The following is a 14,583-nucleotide window of genomic DNA, read 5'->3' as shown; positions in this document are numbered from 1 at the left end:
TGAATTCAGGCATTTCTATTTAAAAATAGGTCATTAAACAACATCACAAAATGGCCAGGACAGCACTCAAAAGTATGTTTTTAATTTTTTGATAGTTATTGATATCGATCAATCTGATTTCTATTTTATCGATACGCTTTTTTTCCCTATATCGTCCAGCCCTACAAACCCTCTATGTAGTCAATACTGGGAGACTGACTATAAATGCAGGCCTTACTTTTTAGGCTATTACTCGTAAAACATATTTAAAACTTTGTGTTTTTATCCCAGGGCTGCGCAATACATCGCTAACTTATCGCATCAGCCCTGTAGACAATAGATGCAAATCGCATAGAACTGCCTGGAACTGCACTACGTTTTAGCTAAGTATTTCAGTATTAGGCATTCAGGCTCTCTATGCCTTTAGTATATTTGGGCACCTTTGTTGTTTAATGCAGCGTAACAAGTTTTAAAAAGTTAAAGATATAAAGGTGATAAACAATGCTTGAGTGTGTGCCTAAGAGTTCAGGATTTATTAAGAAGCTACGAGCAAATACAACCCTGTGTGCTGCATTTCATTTATTCCTGAGCTTTAGATCTACGTTACAGCTCTATACAGCCATACTCTGCGTCACATAGGGGGATTGCTTGGCGCCGCCTATCCCATGGCTAGAGAAACAAACACCTCGGCACACAAGCCTGCTCCCACTCACACCTCTGCCCAAATCAGAATTGACTTCTGTCTTTGGCGTGGAAATCAGCAACCAAGAGTTTTCAATGGACGCCGAGCCAGACAACGCCGAGCAGGCAGGAGGACTTGCAGATTCTTCAAAGACGGGCCCCAGCGGGCAGCAGGTTCCAACCTTTAAACCAGCGAGCGGCGGGGCAACAGCCTGCGTTTAAAAGCCAGCCGGTAAATTACAGCATGCCCTTGCAGATCACAGGTTTTCCTTGTACCAGGCTGGCCCACCCCAAGTTTTCTGAAGCCAAGTTTTCAGAAGTGAGGAAGGACCTATGAGATTGGAAGAATAAGGTAAATGTTTGTGGGGTAATTTAGCTCTGGCTGAAATGTTGTACTTTTTTTTATTCAAACTGCTTTTAAAAGTCCAGGTTTTCAAGGCTCTTTGAATCTGTGACACGTGACGTCTCTTTTTGTCCTCGGTTATAAACACCATGTGACAAAGAGAATGTGACAAATGAGTATGAGTAATGGTACTCATCATTACTCCAGACTTTTTGAATTGAGAAAGCTTCATGGAGAGGAAGCGAAACGTCTTCAACTACGGAAAACAAGTCCAGTTGCTTTGTTGTTTTTTTTTTTTACTTTTTTGGAATGACAAAGAGATCCATTCTCCAAAATAGGAATGACAAGCGAACATGCCGTTGCAATTAATGCAAACTGTGGGTCATCACGTCTGACTCATAATTATGCACAATGCCTAAAAGACAACAGTGAGTTTTTATTTTTAGAAGACGTTCTCTAACGCGTTGCTGTAATCCGCGTCTCTTTAAACCCATCTGACATGTTATGTTAAATTGCACCTTTTAGAAAATAATTCGTGAAATAAAAAAAAAGAGAAAGCTGGCACAGACACAGATATTCAGCTGCATGATGAGGAGGAGGGGGGGAAGTAAAACCATGTTGGGAGCCATTATCACCACCACCCTGGTGCTACACCTGCATTTAAACCTCACCTGCCCGGTTCTGCCTGTGAGTTTTCAGCTCAGCGCACACGCATCAGCCACCAATAACCGGCCAGGTGAGGCGGCTCGCGCTTAATTACTTCACGTTTTCCGTGCCGGGGCGGGCTGAACCCGAGCCGCCGCGCTGGCTGACAAGGCAGGCGGGGAGGCAGGCAGACACCGAGCCCGGTCAAGAGGGGACAAGAACCTGAAACGTCAGGTCACTGCTCCGGTTTCCTGCGGGGCCGTCTCTGCAGCAGCAGCAGCAGCAGCGGTCTGGACGAAGCAGAAATGCGCTTACGTTTGTTTTAAAGAGAGTAGAAATATGCAGCCGAAGGCCCGGGAACACAGCAGGATGGAGAGCACAGTGGAGCCTGACGTAGCTGTCCCTCTGAAGTAGCCTCTGAATACGGGCTGGAGAGAGGAGGGCGCTTTGCCCTAACACACACACATACGCGCGCACACCCAAACTAAAAGGCCAGTCCTGCACGCACACCTTGTCCGGGTTGCGTGTTTATTTTACTCACGCGGCGGCTGGCGCGGTCCCGGTGGAGCCCTGGGAGGTTACGGCTCGCGGCGGCAGCCCCGTGCGTCGCTTCAGCCGCACGAAGCGGAGAAAAAAAAATAAAAAATAAAAATGGGCTCCGCTCCTGGAGGTCGGAGCAACTTCAAACATTCAGACAGGGACGCGATACATCGAGGCGCTTACTCCTTTCCTCCGTCTCCTCCTTTTTTAACCAGGCAGAAAGAGAGAGAGAGAGAGAGGAGAGAGGAGGCGGGGGGAGACAAAAAGCGTCGAGTGAATCCGCAAGGGAAAGGAGGGAGGCGAGGCGGAGAGGGTCGGGACTGGTGCGGCTGCGGAGCTCCGCGAACTGGGAGAGCTGGGGAGGAGCGGAGCGGATTGTCGGCGCTGCCTGCTCGTTTGCTCTTCCTGGTTGGGCTTCCAGAGAATGGCAGAAAGTTAATCTAAACAAAAAGGGCAGGAGCGCCAGCGCGGTCCGGCCGGGCTTCACGGACCGACCGCTGTTCCCCGGGTCAGGAGGAGCGGGAGTGGACGAAGATGGGCAAATGACTCGGTTCCTCTCCCTTAAAACCCTCCGAGATTGATGCTGGGTCACTGCGACCCCCACCACCCAAACCCGTCCCCTAGTCCGGCTACCGAGAACCCTCACCGCCACCAACCCACAGACATCCACCCACTCAGAGAAAACACGCAGCCTCAGACATTAGGCTCTAAATCAACCTAGTTTCACAGGGTCAGAACCCCACACAGTGGGTCATTCCGTTCACTTTAATTTGAACTAATTATTAAAAAAAGAGCTTGAGATCTAAACAAAACCCCCTCCACTAAATGTCCACATTATAGGAGTTTCTGTAAAATTTCCAACAAATCCAACTGCGTTAATGTGGTTAATCACCTTCAATAGGAGCTGATGCACTGTAACAACTCTCACCAGAGCCGAAACCCTCCAAGTAACAGATACAACAAATGTTTCTTAGAGATGGTAGGTTTAAAAAAAAACACACACACAAAAGTAAGGAATTACAAGATCACCCCCAATGTTGCATAAAAGCATGTGTCTAAATTGATCTTACTAAACTGAAAAGACAAAAAGAAAAAAAGAAAAAGACACTTGCTGCTGGTTGATGTGCTTTTAGAATAAAATGCTGTGCATTCATAGTTTGGTTACGTTTAGTGAACAGGGGGAAAAAATTATAACTTTTGCCTGTCAGAGCAGATCAAGGGAACAGTTTCAGACTCTGCCCGACTGTTTAGAGCATCTCTAATTATTAGACTTGAAAACTACAACAATGAAAACTAGATTGCTCTTCTGTCAAAATTAAATGAGCATTTATTTATTCCTCATTCCTTCAAAGAAGCCACTTCTTGAATTTCTGGTGATACCGGTTTCTCTCTGAACAGTGACGGCTTTTAAAGGTTTTAAAGAACAGAACGTGTCCAGCAACTTAAAATTTCACCGATCTATCCCCATCCACACACAAAGACTCCTGAACAACATAAAGGATGTAAATTGTACTTTTAAAGACTCTGTGACAAGCAGTGATTTTTTTTTATGTGCATAACTTCTAAAATCTAAAAAGATTCATCTTTCTGAACAAAAAGGCTACTAAAATGTTTTTTTTCCTCAATTTTATGAGAAAATCTCCAAACAAATATTGTTCTTTTGTTTTTATCCATTTCCCGAATGACAGTTCTTGTTTTCTCCTCCATGTATTAGCCTTACTCCAACCTTTAATAACACAATCCAAAGAATATATATATATATAAGAATGCTATTTCTTGCTTGTCAATGTAATTCAAACACTAGAATACTGCTGCCAATTGCATTGTTACGATCTCAGCAAATATCTTCAGATCTCTGCTCATGAACGTTTTGAGGTTTGTTTGCATTTGCTTCCTTGTATTCTGCCACAATCTTCTTCTGCTACCAATTAACATGCATATTAAAAGGCCTGAAATGCAAATATGAATAATTTGAACAAACATTAAAAACACATGCTCTATGTATAAAATGTGCCTTAATGAAAGGAAGAGGAAGTGGCAATCAGCTGAATTATAACTAGAAGGAGCTATAGTTTACACTTAAAATTAAAACTTTACTAAGATTTCACCAAATTAGAGCATTCTTGCTGAATGGTCATGTGACTATCATTCCAAATTAAAATCAGGTTAATTATTGAAAATGACCGTCTGAACAACAGTATGATGGTATAATTTCTATTTCCTGGTCTGTCATGGCTGAGAAAAGTGTGAGCCACATTGCCCTCCGTGACATTGCCACTTCTGATAAAGATTCTTACAGAAGCTTTTAATGAGTTAATCAAATTGTTGCCATGGAGACTTTGACCAAGATGACAACACGTCTCCAATGGAGAGTTTTTGGTTATCCTCTCTTGCCATGCAGTGTGGTGAGGAAAATAAAACTGTGGTCTCCATCCAGTCAGTCAGTTTTGGTTATTTTTAACTTATTTTTAATCATTGTTCTGACCAGTGTTAATTTTGACACCATATTTTATTCTATTCAGAGTGTCTCTTCCTCTAACATTTAAACCTAATTTTTATTATTAGTTTATTAGTAACTGGCAACTGGACATGTAGGCCCTACTTCTCATCTGTTAATGACATTCTATTTTGTTTTCTTAAACAAAAAGGCCATCAACAGTACTTTTCATCCAGTTTAGTCAACATTAACTGGTTCTGACTCTACCTATTGGCCATTTTTTTTGCAGGGATTTGCTGATTTAGGAGGATCCACACACGGGATCCTTACATAAAAAGGCATGTTTTCTAGTCTGACACCATTTTGAAGAATGGCTATGAGAAACAAAGCCCTTTTGGTCACATCATTTACACATGGATTAGTCATTTAAAATGTCTAGTCAGTCTGATAAACTTAAAAAAAAGTAAAATGTAAATTACAGAAATGTGTCGGTTACATTTATAGGAATATTTAGGGATTGAGATGATTGTTGTGGCAATGATTATATTATTTCCTAACATGTTTTTGCTCCCGGTGAATAAATTTAGTATCCTACTGCAGAAAAAGATTCATTTAATTCAAAGGTTTTCACATCCTTATGGGTGGCAATAAATGCAGAGGACACTGTACTGTTGTGATTGAGTGCAACTATTCTTCATTGATTTGCCATTTATTCCCCACAAAACCTAAATGTAAACTCTTTATTTTTACAACATACAGACATGGATTATCAGTTTATATTCCACCTGCCCTGTAGATTGTTCCTGATTTATTTTTGTGCCACAGAGGTGTTGAAAAAGTTTGTTTTTCCTTTGGGAAAAACAAACTTGTTTCCAGACTTGTTTCAAGACTAGAAAAGGAAAAAAAATAGCGATGAAAAAAGAAGAAAAATAATCAGACAAACTGAAGGGGCCAAAATGCTGCATGAACCTGAACATATAGAGACGGAATCAATTCCAATTTTGTTTAAAAGTATAGGCGGTGCTTTTAGTGCTGTGGGAAAGCAGTGCAACATCAAATAACCAACATGTCAGATTTTTACAGAAGCTGATCTAATCAGGTGTTTTATAATGTATAAAGACAAGAAAAAAAAGTGGCACAGTGGTTGTGTTGGTTAGCGTGTTGCCCCAGAGCGAGCAGGTCTCTGCACAGGTCTCACGGTATGAAACTTGCATATAGTCTAAGATATAGTGCTGTGAGAAAATATGTGCCTTTACAAATTTCTCTTTTTTTCCCCCTCCTCACACTTAAATGCTTCAGGTCATCAAACTAATTCTACTATCAGACAAAGATAATCTGAGTATATAGGAAATAAAATTTCGAAATGATTATTTCATTTATTAAGGGAAAAAGGCTATCCAAACTAACCTGGTCTTATATGTAAAAAAGCAATTACTGCCTGAACCTAATAACTAGTCATGCCATCCTTAGATGCAACAACAGTGAAGAAGCGCTGGCACTAACTGGACATTAGCTATTCTACATCCCTGTGGAGAACTATGTCCTTGTCTTCTTAGTATAAATTGTTTTAATTCATCCACTGTGGATCTGAATAGTATGTCAAAGATCTGACTGAAATGCCACTGCACCACAATTAGGTTCAAATCCGGAGTTTGACTACACCACTTCAAAACCTTTTGGACAAATTAGTGTTTTGTTTTTTTAGCCATTCAGAGGTGGACTCGCTGTATAACCCAAATGTGCTCCAGCACAAAGTCACAAACTGATGGTTGCACATTCTCCCTCAGTAGTTTCTAGTAGAGGGCGGAGTTTGTGATTCCATCAATTAGGTTAACTCAACATGTAGCTATGATTTTCTTCTTCTGAAAACCTGTGTTTTACGCCAGATTAACACACAGTTTCTAAGAAGTCCCACTTTTGTCTCACCAGCCGGCATATTTTCCCAAATGTCTTGGGGGATCAACCAGATCTCATTTTGTCAAATGTGAGACAGGTCTTTGTCTTATCTTTGGTCAGCAGTAGTTTTGGACCAGAGACTCTTCCCTGAGAGCCCAGTCTCTCTTTGTTATTGTGGAGTCATGAGCACTAACATTAAAGGCTGGTTCACACAGCAGGATTTTTAGCCCAATTTTCGCCCCGATCTTCCCCTTGCGAGAGTCGTCGATTATCGGCATGTCTCTTAAAATAATCTTAAGAGATTGTCCTACCATGTGTGTTAAGCGTGATCAGGTCCGCTCAGTGGAACTCTGAGACCGCTCCAACCTCAAATCGGGGATATTCAAAATGTTAGATTGTTGGATTGTTCTGTCTTCTGATATCCTACCATGTGTGGAGTCCTCCAAAGACAAACCAGGAGGCCGCATGTTGAATGTGACGTTAGCCAGGCGTTGAGCCCCTGGCCTTGTTGTCTCCACTTCTTTAACCAACAACTTTTCCCTTAGTTGTTTTTTTCTCCGTTAAAATCAGTCCACAGACTGACCGGACACCACACACTGCAAGACCAAGCCCGTTTTAACTGGGATTTTAAAATCCTGCCCTGTGAACCAGCCTTAACTGAGGCGAGGAAGGATGCATTGTCAAGTAATTTTGGTTGGCCGACGGTCCGTGTTTTCACAATTTGTGGAAAGTGATGCCCCGTCCACACAGATGCGAGTTTAGGTGTATCCACAGAGGCATTTTGTCATTTAGCTTGTTCGTCCACGTATACAAGACTTTTCCGGAGAACGATAAATTTTTGAAACCAGATCCCAGAGTGAATACATTTCAAATCAGCAGTTTCATTTTTCAGTGTGTACATGTGAGCTGCATCTTTTCTTAAACAATGCCTGAATGTCATTGAAGTTTGTCCCACAGACCTAGAAATGGCTTTTCCAGACTAAAAGACGCAAAGAACTTCTCGTCTGTTCTTGTTTTTAATTAGACCAGAGCAGGAAGTGTTGCTGTTTGAGATATTTTAGTCTACTTCATGTTGTGAGACAGATTCTTATTAAGGGGTTTTGGCGTGTTACGGGAAACAGCACTCACAAGCATGTCATTAATTAAAGTCAAATTGATGATTTAACGAGGGAGGCAATTACTTTTTTCCTAATTTTTTCCTTAAAATTTTTTTTTAGAAAATATAGTTGTTTTATAACTACTGTTGCTATCCTTTTTATATGAAAATTAGTTCTTATGATGTGAAACAAGTGTGAGAAAAAAAAAAAGGGCAAAAACAGAGAAAATCTGCGATAGGGCAAATATTTTTCTGTATTAAAAAAAAAAAAGCTGCAGAAAAGAGTAACTTGCACCACAGCACTGAAACCAGCACTGCCATTCAAAAGGTGTTGATGCTGAACAAAACGGTGAAACTATGGAAACTGGGACATTTCCCACAATTTCCAGGAAAACGTGCAACCGATTTCTCCCGTTCTCTCTGTGAATCCCTGCTCATCCGCTGAGTAAACATAGAGATGCCTGCCAGCTCTCGCAAATGCCTCCGAAAAGGCACTGAAAAAGCCCCAACAGGAATGTTGCCTTTCTTTTTTGTCCATCTTCACCAGAAAAGTCCATCACAGAGAAGCAGCTGGATCTTAGGAAAAAACGTAAAAGCAGCAGCAGATATCGGTCACATCAGCTAAGCCCACCAAATAGAGCTGAGGGAAAAAAAAAAGGACAACAGATAACTACCCGCATATTAAAACCGCAGCTTATTTAGTGACGGACTTGCATGGTCCCGAGCAGGCTGTCCATCTTTGCCAGCTCCACAACCAAAACACTTCATTACCTTTTCATTACCCCACACACCCCATCAATTTGTCTCCGGACGCCGTCTTCCGCCCAGATACTGAGCGAGCCGGAGTCCTATCATTAGAGGACTATTACACCCCGTCCCATGCTGTAATGGTTTCAAACAGCGGGAAATAGCATCCGATCCCCCTGCCTCAGCCACAGGTGTATCCATTCTTTCACAGGCCCAGGCCAGACCATAGACAGTTATCGCAATCTGTGCCTAAAACCCTGATGGTAAACATGCTGCTGGAGCCGGCATAAACCTGGAGCCATATGATAATCAGGTTATTAATAACAGGAGGTGGTAAGAGAGCAAGACCTCACATGAGAACAAAAGTACATAACTGAATGAAGGTTCCTGCCACGGTGCGGCCCATTCAGTCTGTTTTTAGCATTCATGTCCACAGAAATCGGGATTTCAGGCTGACCCCTCTGCAACAGCAACTGATATTTTGAGGGTTTGAAATAAACATTGTTTATGTTTTTATTAGGAATGTAATGCGGTTGTCACTGCAGGCAGGGACTGCCACAGGGGAGAGCAGCAGCTTGCTACAGATGAAAAAAAAAAAAAAGGTCTTCTAACAGGAAGAGGACTTTGTGAAAAGGTCGGCATGACAGCACATTTTCTATAATAAATTAGAATCCAGAACTGAAGGAAACACGGTCAAACAAAATCAAACCAAAGTAGCTAAACACACACCCTGGGTAAAAGGCCTACGATGGGGTCACAACACACTGAATACCACCACGTTATGAATTTTGGACCCAAAGAACCCAGTTTCTTTTTCCAATCGATATATTCTACCCTTTGCTTGAGAAATGATCTCCAACAAAACGAGATTCCTTCCAATAACCATGAAACACCAAAGGAGCGCCTGTGAATAAACATTAACATAATCTAAAACAAGCATGTAGAACATCATCTAATATCTTATCTCTAGCTACAATGATTCTGCTGCTAAAAATAAAATGACATATTGTGTAATATTATTACAGCACTGTGATTTATAACATTTATTTGTTGTCTGTTTTGATACATAGACTTAAATATCAGTAAGAACTTGTTAAATTCAGTTTTAGATTTCAAGCGATCATTTCATGGAAAATTATCCCCATTTGTCATTCTGTTTTTCACAGAGTAATTAAGGTATAACAACCCTCCTTTAGTTTGCAATCAACCTATTTCACAACCACAAATATTTTAGCCAGAAGCCTTCTTTCAGCCAGCTGACTCGCCGTGCGCAGCGAGATGCACGGCAAGCTTATTTATATAAAAACACTTTACAGTAACAAGACGATTCAAAGTGGTGTAGCACTGTATTTTTAATGCTTCCTACAGCTGCAGGAGAACTGCTTTTTCTTTTGCACTTCCTCTGGCATCTCATTAAAAAAAAAGTTGAAACATTAGGAACGATATGAAGAAAGTTTTAAGATATTTTGACAGCTGGGATTTTTAAAATCCCAGCATAGAGAGAAAGAATAGACAAATAAATCTTTATTTGCAGGAAAAGGTGAAATAAAATAAATAAATAACATGGGAAGAACATGCCTCCGTTTCTGTAGCTGAAAACAAAACAGTGCATGCAAGAACTAGGCAACTACAACTTTCCTTTTTTACTGCTGTTCCAAGTTCCTATAAAAAAAAAACAACTCTACTCCAGAAAGTTTTTGTCGAAGACTTTCTGTTTGTCAAGCCTCTGCAGATACACCATAAAACATTTTTTAAATCTCAATTATTTTCCTAACAAAACCTTGGTTTCCACATATGCCATGTTTCCATCCAAGTGTCATGAAAAAAGGAAAATGAAAAAGAAAATGCCAATTAGATGTGTTTCCATGTACTGGTAAATTAGCAAATCTACGCAAAGCGTAATTTTGTCAAAAGTTGGCTGTAATAAGCAGGAAGTAGAGGCTGCAAACTTAGGACCACACATCAGAGAAAAAATGAGCGAGGTTTCAGGAATGTGGTTTTATCGGGCAAGTTGTAATTGTCGCATCAACTAGTATTGCCGATGTTACATGCAGTTTGGAGACGTAAAGAAAGAAATTCGATTCTGTGCTCAGCATAGGAATATCTGGGAAGGCAGCAACAGCGGAACAGCTGATCTGAAATGTTGGCTACGTCAGAACTTATTCGGCAAATGTGTTTCCATTTCCCGTTTGGCTCATTAACTCTTTTCTAGGGAAAGCCAAAAACCACCTCCAGCAAGCCTAAAAACCTTTTCAGCGGAATTTAGGAATTTATTTTGAATTTTTCTATTTCCATCATCCCTTTTTAATGCGATACTTCAAAATGTGCATAAAGGGCATTGGTGGAAACAGGGCTATAGGCAGCCTAAAGGCTGATCAGTTTAGATGAAAAACATTTCTGTGTTTTTTTCTGAACAAGGACTTAATCTTTTAAAGTTCGATGCAATTCTTCAAAGCAGCGGCTAGGCTAGATGTGTTTTAAAGAGCTGTTGGGCCAGAGATTAGCCTTTTTTCTGGTATAAAGGTATGATTTCAAAAGAAAAATGAAATCATGCTGTCCCTATGCTTTAAAATGCCTTAGATGTCCATGTTAACCATAGTTGTTTGAAGCACAGAGTAATGAGATCAACACACGAGAGGCGACGTCGCTCCCTCTCCCTTCATTTCTTATGGAACTTGAGTGATGAGGCGACAATCGTTTGTCCACCTCCAGGCAAGCGACCGGCGAAATTCACGCATGCGACATTTCAAGCTCATCCACGTAGACGTGCACAGCCGGGCTTGCAGCGAGACACAAGAAAATTGAGGAAATGCTCAACTTTTGCCGCCGCCGCTTGGCACTACAGCCATTAATCTGGATCAGCCTTGAGGTCCTCCATCAAATGGTGTTATTCTCGAGACCGATTCATTGGCTGTAATATAGCATAGATAGCATGTTTTTTTTTCCACATCCTTATGGGTGCCAATAAATGCAGAGGACACAGTACTTTTGTGATTGAGTGCAACTATTCTTCATTGATTTGCCATTTATTCCCCACAAAACCTAAATGTAAACTCTTTATTTTTAAAACATGCAGACATGGATTATCAGTTTATATTCCATCTGGCCTGTAGATTGTTCCTGTTTTATTTTCGTGCCACAGAGGTGTTGAAAAAGCTTGTTTTTCCTTTGGTAAAAAGGTGTGTAATCGGTCGGATTGACCGCGGCATCAATGAAGCAGCCGCTTTGCCACCCTCTATATGTTCTGGACAAGAACATATAGAGACTGAATCAATTCCAATTTTATTTAAAAAGTATAGGCGGAGCTTTTAGTACAGCCATTAATGTGGATCAGCCTTGAGGTCCGCCATCAAATTATGTTATTCTCGAGAACGTTTCATTGGCTGTAATATAGCATATAGTAGGCATAAAAGCCCGCTTTCAATCATTTCCAGCAAAACGCTGACCCTTCACCGTTGTCTGTCATGGACCAGTTGAAAATGTCAAAACCCCTCAAATTTAATAACCAGTCGAATTTCTGGGGGACAAACAACCGATTCACAACGTTGCCGTCGCGTTCAGCGTGTTGGTTTCACCGTGGTGGCAATGACAGCCAGCTGTCACGGTCGTGTGTCGCTGCCCATATGTTGAGCCCATCATGCAGGATTACCCTTCCCCCACCTGTTGCTACACACTAAAAAAGCGCTACAACACTTTTTCACCAAAGGGGGGAAAAAAGACCATCTAAGGCCATATTTCCAGGCACCCTTTTTATACTCCAATAGGGGGTTTTCACTGACGTCACTGGCCAACTTCCGGTCCGCCATATTGGGTGGCACACTTCCTTATCTCTAGTTGTCTTACACGTATTATCGTATCGCGAATGGATAAGTACGCCAGCACGCTAGAGCGACCAGATAAGGACGTATATCTGAGGAAATGTTCCGTGATCGACCATATGGACCCGTATGCCCTCCACGGTGCCTTGTTTAGCCGTAATCCAGATGATTGGCCAAATGTAGAGCACGGTGACATAGTGCATTACCTGGTGTTCAGTGAAAACCCTCTGCACACTCTTGAGGAAATGAGAGCTTACAAGGATCTAGAGGCTCACAACCAGTTCACATCTGGTTATGTACATCAAGGAAATCGGCATCATACGTGGACGGGTGAGTTTTAATAAGATGGTAAAAATGTAAACAATCCGACGCAAATGTGTCGCATGCTTCTGCGGTGGCTGACTGGTGTGCGAAGGCGCTTGGCTGCAAGGCCGATCGACGCCGCTCGCGGCTTTAATTATTTAAGCAGAACAATGACCAGTGCAAAATTAAGTTGTATTTACCGTATTGGCGCCGGTAGGAGCTGCAGATCATAAAGCCAGCAAACAGTGGGAACACAGCAACTCGTTCAAAGGTAAGCTGCGCTCGGACGGGTTAGCACATGCTAACCGTTAGCGCTAACAACCACTCGCGCATGTAATGTACTTTTAACTAGCTGCTATGTGTTTCAAACGTTTAGAACACACTCTCATTGACATCGGGATACTGTGGAAGTTATGTTCGGTCTTACAGCCGCGATCCAAGCGAGCCGACGATCTCTTTATCTCTGTAACTCGTTCAAAGGTAAGCTGCGCTCAGACGGGCTCTGGCTCATGCTAACCGTTAGTGCTAACAACCACTCACGCATGTAATGTACTTTTAACTAGCTGCTATGTGTTTCAAAGGTTTAGAACACACTCATTGACATCGGGATACTGTGGAAAGTTATGTTCGGTCGACTTACAGCCGCGATCCAAGCGAGCCGACGACTCTTTGTTATCTCTAACAGTTGTTCTCCGTGGTTGCGCCTCCAGGCAGGAAAGCGGTGGAAAATTAATCTGTTTCTATGTTTTTCCCATGGCGATCATGTGTTGCGCTGTTACAGCCCACAATACAGCAACGATTTACCATGGTTGAAATCAAGTTAAGGTGAAATTAATCAAATTAAAACACGGCTGAGAGAGGGAGTACAGTACGCGGTAGTAATAGGCAGTAGAGGCGGCGGAGGCAGTCAACATGACGCCCAAGCCCTATTATTAATATATTCTTCTTACATGTTTTAAATACTTAACAGTTAATTACCTGTGACAAAGTGAGCACCGCAGACTCTGGCGTATTCCATCTTAACACCGTCCAAATCGGACCTGGATATCCGTGTCAGCCATAGGTGACGGCGTTGTTCAGAGAGCTGTTTTTTTTTTTCACACTGATTCACTATCACGGCTGGTAGGCGATAGAAAGAGCGTTGATCTCCTCCTCCACGGGCCGTGCAACCAACCATTAAACACGTTTTCCCCATTGTTCACTTCCAATACTGCCTAAGGCGTCATACAATGCAGGTCAACGGTGTGAAACGACTGCCACCCAATATGGCGGACGCGCTGAGTAGTCACGTGAGCGTGACGTCAGCTGAAAACCCCCTATTGCTCTATAAAGATAAGAAGGTTTACTTCGAAAGTACTGCTAAATATAGCAACAGTTTTGCTTAAGTCTGTCAAATTCACAATAAATAAATGTTACAGATAGCATTAGAACTCTAACAGCAATATCTTACAGTGTTATGGCATCGATAGGAATAAATCTTGTTCTAAATAAAAACAGTTAAGATTATGTGATGTCGATTTTTTTTTTTAAGTTTTTGTGTGAGTGCCATTAAACAAAGGAGTTTTATTTAATCCCATCATATTATAAAAAAAAATCTTTCAAAGATTTTGTGTATCATCAGATACACAAAATATGTACAGTACAGAGCAGATGTCACTAACATGGTGGGCACCAAATAGCAGCCCCCCCCCCCCCCCCGAGGACCACCTGTGGTGCCCACGAACCTGTTCTAAAAAAGAATAACCCACCAGTGAGCTGCATCTAAAACTTTATTTTATTCCGTTACTCTCTGTTTATTCACACTTGCATTTACATAAATTTAAAAATTACAATTTCCATAACAAAGTATGAAAAGTTTTTTTATTTTACTTAAAGTTAAGTTAAACTCTGACTCTTCCAGTTCAAAAGGTCAGTACTGGTAGCCCTTCGTATGACACAGCACCAATGAAGTAGCTCTCAGTTTCTGAGCTCTTTTAAATAACATAACAGTATCATTTACAGATTATGCACACAGGTATTTAATTCTGTTGAAATGCAGCAAATGCAGCCTTTTAGAGCCGCTGATTAAAACATAGCTGCGCAGGACATTTCATACAGA

The 14,583-nt window shown here is 41.5% G+C and overlaps 1 protein-coding gene across 2 annotated transcripts in view; it reads right to left on the bottom strand.

The window, feature by feature from the left end:
• The window catches only part of LOC105929084 (bromo adjacent homology domain-containing 1 protein), a 55,226-nt gene that overhangs the window by 27,092 nt on the left and 13,551 nt on the right, over positions 1-14,583 (bottom strand). The window contains exon 1 of one of the 2 annotated variants that reach the window (XM_012866701.3): positions 2,190-2,578. The exons of the other annotated variant lie outside the window; for it this stretch is intronic. The gene's annotated coding sequence lies outside the window, so the exon portion shown is untranslated. Of the gene's footprint in view, positions 1-2,189; positions 2,579-14,583 lie in introns of those variants that run through there. 2 annotated transcript variants of the gene reach the window in all.

This window comes from Fundulus heteroclitus, unplaced genomic scaffold (genome assembly GCF_011125445.2).
Source record: "Fundulus heteroclitus isolate FHET01 unplaced genomic scaffold, MU-UCD_Fhet_4.1 scaffold_76, whole genome shotgun sequence".
Classification (NCBI taxonomy): Eukaryota; Metazoa; Chordata; class Actinopteri; order Cyprinodontiformes; family Fundulidae; genus Fundulus; species Fundulus heteroclitus.
The sequence above is the reverse complement of the archived record's forward strand: the minus strand, read 5'-3'. Positions and strand labels throughout refer to the sequence as shown.